Below are 12584 nucleotides of genomic sequence, written 5' to 3'. Positions count from 1 at the left end.
TTTATAAACAAGTACATAGAATTAAGATAATACATAACCCATTTACTTATTTATCCACTTTATAGGGGCTGGGGATATAACTCAGCATGTACCTGGCAAGCACAAGGCCCTGAGTTAAATTCCCAGCACACACACACACACACACACACACACACACACACACACACACACCAATAAAACACTCTATAACTGAAAACCATACAAAGATGATAAACCCAAATAACTTTTTAATTTTACATAGGATATACCTCATTAATTGGATACTGGGAACTGGGGAAACAGATGGATGAGAAGTTCATAGAGCTGTGGGCCAGGTAGTCCTTGTGGTTGATGTTGATGACCTGCTTGGTCTGTGTGGCCTGGAGTTTGAGACAAGTTTCAACTTCAATGGCCAGCAGCAGACTCTATACTTGGCCAATGGCCAAGACCCCCACAGAAGGCACAGCCATGCCTTCTGATGTCCTCTGATGTCCAGCATGGACTTCTCCATGCAATGCAGTCTTTGGAGCACCAGTGGCATCTTCTATTTTGCTTCTAAAAGGAGGATCTTGAGGTCCATCCGCACCTCAAGGTCCATCAGAGGCCTTGTTAATGAAGGTGGTGGCAATACCTACATTTCCTGACCACCCAGTATGGCTGACCTGCTGGATGTAATTCTCAATTTCCTTGGGCGTGTTGTAATTGAGGATGTGCTTGCTGTATGGAGAAGTCCAGGCCCTTGGATGCTATGTCTGTGGCTGCCAGGACATCTTTCTTGTCCTCTCAAAATGTTATAGTGACCTTGATCCATTTCTCCTGATTGCTGCCCCCACAGATGGCTACAGCCTCAACCCTCTTGAGCAGCAGGTACTCGTGGATGGCATCTGTCTCCACCTTCATGTCTGCAAAGATGAGCACAGGTGGAGGTGTCTTCTGTAGGCACTTGGGCAGGTGCACTGTCTTAGACTCTTCCTTCACATACTCCACCTTCTGAATGACATCCAGGCTGGCAGCCCCATCTTGCCCCACATTGATAGTGACAGGCAACTCTTGGCAAAATTTTGAATTTTCTTTGACTTGGTAGCACTGAAGTATAGAGTCTGCTGCTGGCCCTTAAAGTTGAAGAAGATAGTGTGATGTTGCCTTTGAAGCCCATGTTGACCATGTGATCAGCCTTATCCAGGACCAGGTAATGACAGACCTCTAGGTTTGTTGTCATCTTCTGTAGCAAATCCATGACGTGCCCAGGGATGTCTACCATCGTGTGCACACTGTGTCAGATGGTCTCCATCTGCTCTTTGATGGACATGTCCCCAATGTAGAGAACACAGCATAGAGGGATGAACCATTCTCTTGAAGCAAGTGGCAGTAATATTCCAGGATGCCATGGCTCTGCCAAGCCAGCTCCCAGGAGGGGCAGATGATGAGTCCATAGAGCCCCTTACATTTAGAGAAAGGCAACTACTTCTGCTATTCCAGGAAAAATATGATGATGGGAAGCTTGAATACAAGCATCTTGCCCACCACTGTGAAGGTGGTGCCAGTCATGCCCTGGCTGGATAGAGTGGAGGGGATGCCCTGGATCTGGATGGGTGTTGAGCAAAGGATGCCTTTTCTCTTCAGGCCTTGTAGGATGGCCACAGGAAACTTCATTTCCTTGAAGTTCTTGACAGGTGGTAGGATACCATCTCTTTCCACCAAGATGTAGTTCTTCTTCTATATGTGCTTGTGCCACTCTTCAGACATGCTCAGGACATAACAGGGCAGTGTCCAACTGGTTTTGATTGGGTCAGCTTGTGTGATGCCCTGGACCATCTCCCTCACTGACATCAAGGCTTGGACCTCAGGCACACTCTCCAGAATCCTCTCTTCTTTCAACTGCTTCTCCTTCATAGACTCCTCGTGAGCTGCTTCTTTCTCTTTGAGGTGCTGGTGCTGATGCAGAGGCTGACATTAGACTGAGGGCCCAGCAAGATGTCATCTTCATCTCCCTGGGGTTTGCTACCACTGTCCCATTGTTCCTTCCATCTTCTCTGCAGCAGCTTCTGAAGCAGTAGTTGCTGTCACTGTCACAATGGCACATGGGACATGTGGCCTTCGTTGTCCTTGACCTTGGGCTCAGAGTGAGTGTTTTTTTCTGGTTCTGAGTTCTCCATCCTTTGCTGTATGCAATCACTCTGCTGCCAAACTATAATGGTAGGGTGAGTCAGACAGAGATTCCTAGCTCTTGTGTATGGCAAGGAAAGAACTGCAAAATGTACCATGCTGTGCAGATTAATCAGGATTTTAGGCTCAAAAGTGAGAGAGAAAGAGAGGGGCAAATGGGCTTTGGGCTGTGGTGATATAGAATGTTCCTAGAGTGGTGCTCAAGTGGCTGGAGTGATTAGGGAGGCATTGCCCTAGGGTGACACCGAGGCTCAAGTGGGTGGAGTCTTAGGAGCTGCGAGGGGTGGTCTTCAGGCCTCCCAACCCGCTCTCTTCTGGGCTAGATTCTCTCCCCACCACCATAGAAAGAGGAAGAGGAGTCTGAAATGGTACAAAGTGAAAGTAAGTTTATTTGCAGAAGAAAGTGATACAAAGTCACTCTGAGAGGTGGGGGGCCCCAAAGCTGGGTAACCAGAAAGGTGTATTCTTGTCCCTGGCTCCTCCTATTCTCTGTGCTTCCTGGGGCCATCAGTTGGACTTCTTTCCCTTCACGTTGCCCCTCTGCCATCTTGTTTCTGCCTTGGAGCCAGTGGACCAAGGACTGAAACCATAGGCCAAAATAAACTTCCCCTTTTAAGGTGAGGGTATTAGGTATTTTTTCCAGCAGTGGGAAGGTGGCTAAGATATCAAGTAATGAAGTTTCTGGTCTGGAATCATTCCTTTAGCACTCTAGATATTAGTGTTAGAAGTTAGTTCAATTTCAGTATTTGTTCTTGAGTTAATTTTGATAAATTTAGAAAATGGTATATTTTATTCATTAATTTTTAATTTTGATCTTTTTCTAAGCTACATATTTAAGATTATAACTATCCATTTAAATATTATTTTGCCTACATCTTTCAAATCTGATATGTAGGATTCTAAGTACTTTATAATTTCCAATATGATTTATCTTCTTCTTTTTTTGTGTGTTTTTGAGACAGGGTCTAGCTGTGCAGTTCAGTATGGGCTGGAGCTCACTTTGTAGCCCAGGCTGGCCTCGAACTTGCAATGATCCTCTTGCCCGAGCCTCTCAAGGGCTGGATTACAGGTGTGCACCACCACACCTGGCATGATTTATCTTCTTAATGAATTATTATAATGCTATTTAAGATTCTACTTGTATTTTCTATGGACCTTTCACTATTCATTTCTAACTTTGTGGCAGTGCTAACAGAGAACACTGTCTGGATAATATCAATTCTGTAGTGCTAGATGACACTTCTTTGTGATATAAGTAAGATGTAGCTAATTACTAAGATTTCCATGTGATCTTAGAGCCATTTTCAGGTATCCAGATATCTTCCCCTCCACTTAGGACCTATCCTGGCCATGTTTAGGAGTTTCAGACCAGTTGCTCTCAAAGTTAGCATCACCACCACCCTAAGGACTGAACACCCACAGTGCTGGCCCTACCACCAGAGTTTTAGGATCAGTAGGTCGGGTACAGCTCAGAAATTTGCTTCTAGGTGATGTTGAATCTGCTCATCTAGGGCATAATGCCTCCTGCATTTCTTATAACCACTTTGGGGGGTCTGATACCTTGATTTTGACTTGGGGTCTCATTTCTGATCTTTTGTGTCCCTAACACCTCCACCTGGGGTTGTTTCACCTAAGAACAGAGGTCTGTTCTGCACTTGCTCCCAACTTCTGATTGTTCTATTTCTTCTTCCAGACCTTGAGAATGACACTTTCATGCTGAGTCAGTGACACTCAGCCCTATTTTATAATAGAAAATCTCATGAAAATTTTCAAAAATACATTCATGAATTTCTCATAAAGATTCTAGTGTGTGATTGTCCAGTTTTATAGTTAAATAAATAGGAACAAAATCTACTGACCTAATGGGCTGGCAGTAAAGTTTTGCCCCTACACCTTCATTTCTTTCTATCCGATTATTTCATTTAGTTGAGAATGTGTTAATTTGAAATCATGCATCTATCTTCAAGGAACCCTTTAGCACAACACAGCAGATACTGACTCAGGAGACAGGCTGAGGTTGGATGTATATCCGGAATTACAGAAATAGAAATGAACACTGTAGCGTAAAAGTTGAGGAAGAAGAAAAGTGGGTCAAAGACCAAGTTCTGGGATACACAAGCTTGGGTTGTCGGACACAAAAGTAGTACAGTGAGGAAACATTTGCATAGGAGAACCAGTGATTTCAGGAAATGATCAATTTAATTCATCATTGTCTGAGTAAAACCGACTCGGTTATTTTTGTCAAGTGGCATCATATTCCTATTTGTCCAGGCTTAGTTTCGAACAATAGTTGATTTTTTTCCCTCAGGTTCTTTCAGGGGCTGAGATTTGGTCCTTCTTTTTATACTATTTCTCATTTATCTTTTCCTTCCCAGTATCACTTGTTTAAATCTTTATGTCTTCAAATTTGATTTCTCATCAAGGTCTTTGAATCCATCTTTTGCCAGATTCACTTTCCAAGAAAGGCACTTTGATTGACTTATTTCTTGCTTCCAAGTTTCCGTGTTTTGGTTGTTGTGATGGTGATTATCAATGAGATAGACCAGCCATTCCTTCCAGTCTTTTGTCTCTGTACTCCAAGCAACTCTGAATCTTCTTGCCGTTTTGCTTTCTCTCCAGCCTTTCTCCAACACTTTCCTTGGCAGTGAGTGTAATCTCGTTATCCTTCCATACAGATAACTCTTCATTTGGGCCTCATTGAAGTCTGTACTCTGAAGCCAAAATGTCAGGATCAAATCTCAAAGCTGCAATTTACTGTGTGTGTGACTTTGGATAGGTCACTCAGTCTTTCTAAGTTTCAATGTCCTATCTTCTGTACATGAGGACAGCATTACCCTTTTTCTCACGAGATGGTCTCACTGTGTAGTTGAGGCTGCCACTGAACTCACTATGTAGCCTAGGCTGGCCTTAAACTCACGGCAAGCCTCTCTGTTTCAGCCTCCAGAGTGCTGGGATTATAGGCATAGGACACCATGCCTGGCTAGTATCCTATCTGATAGGTTGCAAAAATTAAATGAGTTAATGTTAGCCTGTGGCACATAATAAGCCCCTTATAGGAGGCATTTCCAGGTAAATGGGTGTGACTTGAGACCATCCTCTTAAGTGAAATTAATCGGACTGACATGTGTAAACATTGCATTGCCTCCCTCATGTGAGAAACTGAAATAGTAAATAAGGACCAACATGTACAAGAGTATTGTGAAATGGGAAGGAACTATTCAACAGAAAAGAAGAAATAGGGTGGAGCAAGGGGGAGAGGTAGGAAGGGAAAAGGGAGAAAAATGATTTAAAAAAAGACAAGATGGAAGCAAAGCTTTGTAAATAGGGAGGGTAAGATGGGTTGAAGGGAGGAGAGGGGATTGGGAAAAATAGAGAAATCAAAGTATATCATGTACAGGTACAAACTCCCTATGATCAATGTGATCCTTAGGTATTTCTAAAATGTACCAATAAACGTAATTATATAAAAAATATAATGGTGGTGATGATGCTGATGACACAGATGTTCCTGATCATCACGACATCCTTTTTTCAGTTTAGGGTTTGTTGACTAAATTATTTGTGTACTAATTTATACATTAAGTAAGGTAGAATACTTTTCTTCTGCTGCTAATGATCTCTAAAACTTCGTAACTATTGCCTCCTTGGTTACTTTTCTCTCGTTGCTGAGACAAAATACCCAATGCCCAAAATTAAGGAAGGAAAGGTTTATTTAGCTGACAGTTTGTGGAGGTTTCAGTCCATACTTGGCTGACTCCGAGGCAGAAGGTAGCAAAGCAACAAGAGCAAAGGGGGCAATGGCAGCCGAACAGCAAAGCAGCCAGAGCAAAGCAGCCAGAGCAAAAGGGAGGAATGGCGGCAAGCAGCTTCTTTCCCTTCCTTACATTGTAAACAGGCTACCCCCACCTAAGGGGCATGTAGCTCTCACATAATCTCCATGCCCTCCTCTTTCACAGGCTCAGGATGAATACAAAGTAAGCACCCTGGCTTCCTGCTGAGTCACTTAGCCAAACCTCTAAACTCCCCAAGTTGACACAACGTATCAACCATAACACCTCCCTTCCTAGATGTTAAAATTTTTGTAAGGATGAAAGAAAAGATACTCTGTGATACTGAAAGGATTAAAAGGCCTAAAAACATCTAGCTAGTGTTTGTGGATTGAAATGAAACTGACAGTGGTCACCAAAAGAAAAGTCAAGAAATCTGGTTAAAAAATTACAACCAGGTACATTTCACATTTTCCTAACATAAAATCACCCTAAGTAGACGTAGTTGCATATGCTGTTGAAAAATAAACACTGGCCCAAATCCCATTTTAGTGACTTGGATTTTGCCATAATGAAAGAATGAACTGAAACCTATTCTTACATGCTACAAATAAATATGTTCAAGGTCATGCCTCTTTAACTGGAACACATAATTTATTTGCCTTAGGAGGAAGAAAGGTTTGCTTTTGCCTTTGAGAAATATTCTTTCTGCTTACAATTTAAAAATAACAACCAGTTTATAGGATATTGAAAAGACTGTCTGTGAATATAGCTGCCAGGATTTGGTTAGAACAAAGGAAAAGCTATCAAGAAACTATAGTTGCCAAGAACTAATGATTCTGGTTTTAATTGATGTGTCTGGGCTAAATTGTCTTTAGAGACAGTGGTTAGAGTAATAAAGAAGTAATAATTATTTACTCCAAAAAACTACATGCCCAGTCTTGGCAGTCTTATGATGAATGAAATGTTGAATAAATACATTAAATTTAAATAGCATATTTAAATAGCACTATTTATTACATACAGGAGAAATTTTTTAAGTGACTAAGCCAAAAGCAGGTAAAAAGTTTCAGTAATAAATTTCTGCAAATTTAGGTCAGACAGGGTTAATGCTCATCCCTTGTTTATGGCCATAAGAAAAATCACCCAACCTTGTCTGACATTAGTTTTTTTGTTGAAAATAACAGTAATAGGTTTTCCCCAGAGAAGAAATCTATGGAAAACTTTCAGTGTGATATTGAGCAAATACTACTTGGGGTCTCAGTTTAAGTAACTACAAAATTAACTACAAAATACTGAGTTGAGTTCAGTAATAGCTAAGGAATATTTCTACTCTAAGTCTGTGTTTTATTTGGTGTCTACTTTTCTTTGCAGGATTTGAAGAAGGCATTTATCTTTTCCTCTCTTCCTTTCTGCTTCTCCCATTTTCTCCTTCTCTCCTCACCTTCCTCTTTCCTTCTTCCCTTCCTTCCTTCCCTTCCTTTAGAATTCATTTTAACCTTGATTAAAACACATATACCTGAACATACACTCTCTGTACTCACATTGTATCAACACTCTAAGTCTTTCATTTTTACCCTTTATCAGAATAGAATTAGTAGTTTTCTAGATTTTAAATCTCTCTCTTCCCTCCTCCCTTCCTTATCCCTCTGTTCTTTCCTTCCTTCCTTATTTCCTTCCTTCCTTCCTTCTTTCCTTCCTTATTTCCTGTCCTTTGCCCCATCAATACTCTCTAAATGCATCAGTATTCTTCTTGTGGAAGAGCCCTTGTTAAGTAATTTCCACAGTATTCCATTTAATGCTCCATAATTCTGTTGTTCCCCTATTCTGTTGTTCCTCAGTGAAGAACCCCAGGCTGCACATTTTATAACTTGCTTCTATCACTGAACCTGTGAATTGTGAAAACAGACTCTTATCCAGGCGAGTCAAACTCCAAATCCATCATCATTCTATGAACATGGATGCTCTTCATCTCTCTTGTCTTTCTCTGTTTCTGTTTTGAATCACCTATAGAGAATCCTTTAGATCCCACTTTATTTGGCTGTGGCAGGTATAGTCACAAGGTTTTGCAAGCTCATGTGAATGTAGTTACTCGTGTTCATGTCTGTTATGAACATGATGTATATTATATCATTAGGTGCCTTTTCTTAATTCCTGACTTCCCTGTAAGTTGTTTTCCTGTCTTAGAGTTTTGCATTTAAAGCAGGATTTTCAATAATTTCCTTCTAAAGTTTACCTTTTTGCTGAAAGTCTGCCTGTGTTTCTTCCTTATGTCCTTCATGAGTGTTGGATGGCCCCCTTGAATTGATATTTGCATTCCCTTGTTTTGTCTTCTGGTAGAAGCCTTTATCTTCTACTTGAAATCTTTTTATAACTGTTTCTTGTGTGCCAATGCTGCATTTTTGCAGGTGTATTTTTCCTCTACCATTTCACGAGAGAACAAACTTATTTACCCCTTCTTCTGATGTTAAAGTGGAACCAAACCCACAATACCACAAAGGCTTTGGACTATAGTAAAACATTCAAGCTACTTTAAAATCCCATTGATATTAATTTTTGAATTCCTGCTTATTTATGAATATAAAGACAGTATCTTGCAACTCTTAGGAGATCTGCAGATACAAACCAATTTTATAGGATGCTACTATGGACTCACATCTAGCTTTGGCTAAGATGATAATGTCTGCTTATGAATAACTTAAAATACAATTGTAATATATTGTTCTTACACATTTTTCTACAAATATGCTATTATAACATCACTAGCATACATATTAACAATTCATATGTAAGAGCTGAATAATTTAAATCAAGTTAAAATACAGTAGTCTTTAAGAAGAATGTAGCTGGGCATGATAGCACACACCTATAATCTCAACTCTGTGGTAAGCCAAAGCAGTAGGATCTCAATTTCAAGCCCTGTCTGGACAACTTGAGACCATGTCTCAAAATAATAAAAAAAAAGAGCTGGGGATGTAGTTCAGTATGAAGTTCCTGGATTCAATCCCAGTACTGAAGAAAGAGAAGGAGGAGGAGGAGGACGAGGAGGATGAAGAGGGCAAAGGTTGTGTTGGATGGCCCCCTGCACTGATATTTGCTTTCCCTTGTTTTGTCTTCTGGTGGAAGCCTTTTGCACTTCCACTTCTAAATCTTTTTATAGCTGTTTCTTTTGTAGAAGTGCTGCACACAAGAGAAGAAAAATACAAGTAACTCCCTCCACAAGACCCCAACAATTATCAGTTTTTGCTCAATCTGGAGCTGTTATGGTTTATGTCTGTGTGTCCCCCCCAAAGCCTCATGTGGCCATGGGACAGGCTTTTAGAGTTTGATTATTATGGGTGTGAGAGCTGCACCCGCCCTGGGGTGGATAGTTTGCATATGTAAGGGAGAGGAAAAGAGTGCTTGAGGCCATTGCTCCCCCATTCAGCCTGGTGTGTGGTTGTTGCTTTGCTGTGTTCTGTTGCCATGCGCTGTAGCCCTCTGCCATGTGCCACTCTGCCTTATAATCTGCCAAGTACGGACTGAAACCTCCACAAACTGTAAGCAAAATAAACCTTTCCTTTCTTAATTTTGGGCATCAGGTATTTTGTCCCAGCAATGAGAGAAAAGTAACCAAGACAGGAGCTGAATTGTTTTTCTTTTAATTACCAGAAACAAAGGTTTTTTCCCCTTGAAACCTTTGCGTGCTGTTTCTTTATCTGCACTGGCATTATGTAACATGTTATGTTTTCTTTTTGGCCTCAACTTCCAGGAAGGTTAGGGCCAAGCATATAGCTCAGTTGCAGTAACTATGCTATTCTTTGTGGTTAGGATATTTGTTTCTTGTTTCTTTTCTGGTTTTAATTTCTACTTCAACAGTATTATTTCATACCTGACTAACAAATTTATAGCAAAAGGTTTTCTCTTTCTTTTTAAACAGGCTAGTTGTAATGATAAATAAAAATGGACTTCCTTCTCTGCATAAAATACAATTCAGTTTTGATTTTCCTTCAGTCAAACATTAGCCTCTAGGTTCTACTTCTGGCAATAGATTAGACTTTGGTTGAACTCTACAAGAAAACACACATGCACACATTCTGTAGCTCTGTCTTGTAACCAAGTCTTTAATTTCTCTCCCTATATCAGAAAAGAGGTGGAAGTTTTTCATTTTTAGTTCTTTAATTAGTCATGCCTATGATTTTCAAATGGTTTTCTTCAGAATTAAAGGGTTCCACTCATTTTTCTTCACTTCCTGATGGTTAGCATGTGACGGGGCCAAGGGTGCAGATGGGTGAGGACAACGTGCCATTTTTCATGGCTTCCTTCATCCAGTTTTTGGACCATCCAGTACATAATTTTTATATCAAACTATTACTTATGTATTCTAACAATTTGTGTCTTTAAATAAATTACAGTATTCAGCCTAGTGAACCCCAAGTTCATAGCCTGCTGAAGATCTCTAGGTCTTTGTTAATACTCTTAACAGAAAGTGTATTTACACATACTTTTATATGTATTACATTTATATTACATATTATAGAAAGGATCTTTATGAAGAGTTCATAATTAGCATCATAATTGATAGAAATAGAAAACTTTTCCTGTAGGATCTGATGCCCACTCTGTTAAGGATGTCTATTCTCACCATTTCTTTTTTTTTTTTCTTTTTCTTTTTTTGGTTTTTCTCCGGTTCCGGGAACCGAACTCACGACCTTGCGCTTGCCAGACAGGCGCTTTGCCGCTGAGCTAAATCCCCAGCCCCTATTCTCACCATTTCTATTAACACAGTACTGCAAAAGCTATCAGGAACCATCAGACAAGGAAAATAAATAAAAGGTATCCAAGTAGAAAAAGAAGCAAAATTACCTCTGTTTACAGATTATGTGATCGATATATAGGAAACTTCAAAATTATACCCAAAACTCCTAGAACTAAATAAAGAATTTAGTAAAGTTGCAGGAGATAAAATCAACATACAAAAAACAAAAAAGCCCAGGGCATTTTTTTATAAATAAATGACAATTTAGATGAAAAAAATAAATCTCAGTTATATAGTATAAAATATTGGGAATAAGTTTAACCAAGGAAATGAAAAACACGTGCACTAAGAACTATAAAATATTGATCAAGAAACTTGAAGAAGACATAAATAAACAGGTAGTTCATGTTCATAGATTGGAAGAATTAATTACTGGGATGTTCATACTATTCAAAGCAATATACAGGTTCAGCACAGTCCTTATTAATATCTCAGTGGCATTCTTTACAGAATAGGAAAAAGAAAGCCCAAAATTTATAAGGAATGACCTGAGAGCCCATATAGCTGAGTAATTCTGAAAAGAAAAAAACATACTCATTCAGAATCTCTTTATGAGCAACCTTGCTTTATATTTTGGAGCACCTTTCCCATTTAGCTTATCATTGCCATGTAAGCATAATATTTGGGTAATTCCCGTAAAACATTACAACATTGAATTAAATGTACTAGTCAGCAAGCCTCGCTCAGGAAAAGTGACTGTTGTGTATGATTAGACAGCTTGAATTTGAGCCAAGAGTAGCACTTTCTCTCAAGGTCAAGTGTCGTGAGGCTACATATTGTGAGAACCCACAGGACCCTGCCCTTGTCTTTATTCCTGAGAAGTGGACAGGATTCCCTCTCCACCCTCACTAGAGCAGTGACTTCTGCACAGGAGCCAGAGCCTCTCTCATCTCTGAGAAGACAATGGAGAACTCCACCTTTCTTGACATGGGTAATTTTAAATATCGATGATCTGTGATGGGTTTGTCTTAAACAGGAAAAGTTTCTGCTTCCAGAAGGAAAGATGCAGTGCTTCTACGAAAACCTGAACTTGCCCATCATAATAAGTCCATTACCCAGGCCTCATCCTTTCTGCACTCTTTTCTTGGCCTGAGTTTTCTCTGCTCCTAAATCTGGAATGCCTTGCTCCCTTCCCCACCTGAGCCCACGAAATGTGGAGTAGAAGTAGTAGATTATGGTCAAGGCTTGGAAACCCAAGCCCACAGAAGTAGGAGTGTAATACAGTCCAGTTGTGAAATGGGGGACAGAAAGATCTGAATTACACCTCTACTTCTGACGTAAATTATAAGCCTGTGTGACTTTAGGAAAATTATTTAAGCTCTGAGACTTGCTTCATCTATAAAATGAGCAAAACTGATTCTGCTTATTAGTATATCTAGAATAGAATGCGGTAATGCATATGGAAGAGCTTTAAACATGACATTCTTGGTTGTCATACATGGTGTAGGGATAGTTACGGTGTATTACTTCACATTCAATCAAGGCATTGATAGAAGCAGAATTAATGGATTTTTCCTGCAAGAACAGGAAAACTTGAGGCAGTGTTGGGAAAGTTAGTGGTTTGGTTCTTGCTACAGTGTCTCCCTACTGCTACCATATTCCTTTCTTCTTTATTTCACTTCTCCAAGGACATTTTCTCCTGCTTTTGGAGTCCCTTGGGCTTGAGAGATTGTGTTACATCGTAGAGAGAATCACTAGTCCTTCAGAAGAGCTGTGTTACTACTTTGACTTGGGTCTGTGAAACCACTTGTCATTGGAGCTATTTCCTTTCCTTCAATCTCAGCCCATTTTAAATACTTATTTTGGTTTTTTGTGTGTCAGGTGCTGGGAGAAAAAGAAAAATGACACAGTAAAATTTTAAGTCTGAGTTCACA

General features: G+C 39.9%; 1 pseudogene; it reads right to left on the bottom strand.

Moving 5' to 3' along the window:
• Window positions 1–12584, bottom strand: part of LOC102010717 — a 106822-nt pseudogene that overhangs the window by 34187 nt on the left and 60051 nt on the right.

This window comes from Chinchilla lanigera, unplaced genomic scaffold (assembly GCF_000276665.1).
Source record: "Chinchilla lanigera isolate Chin_1 unplaced genomic scaffold, ChiLan1.0 scaffold00027, whole genome shotgun sequence".
Lineage (NCBI taxonomy): Eukaryota > Metazoa > Chordata > Mammalia > Rodentia > Chinchillidae > Chinchilla > Chinchilla lanigera.
This window is presented reverse-complemented; position numbering and strand designations above follow the sequence as displayed.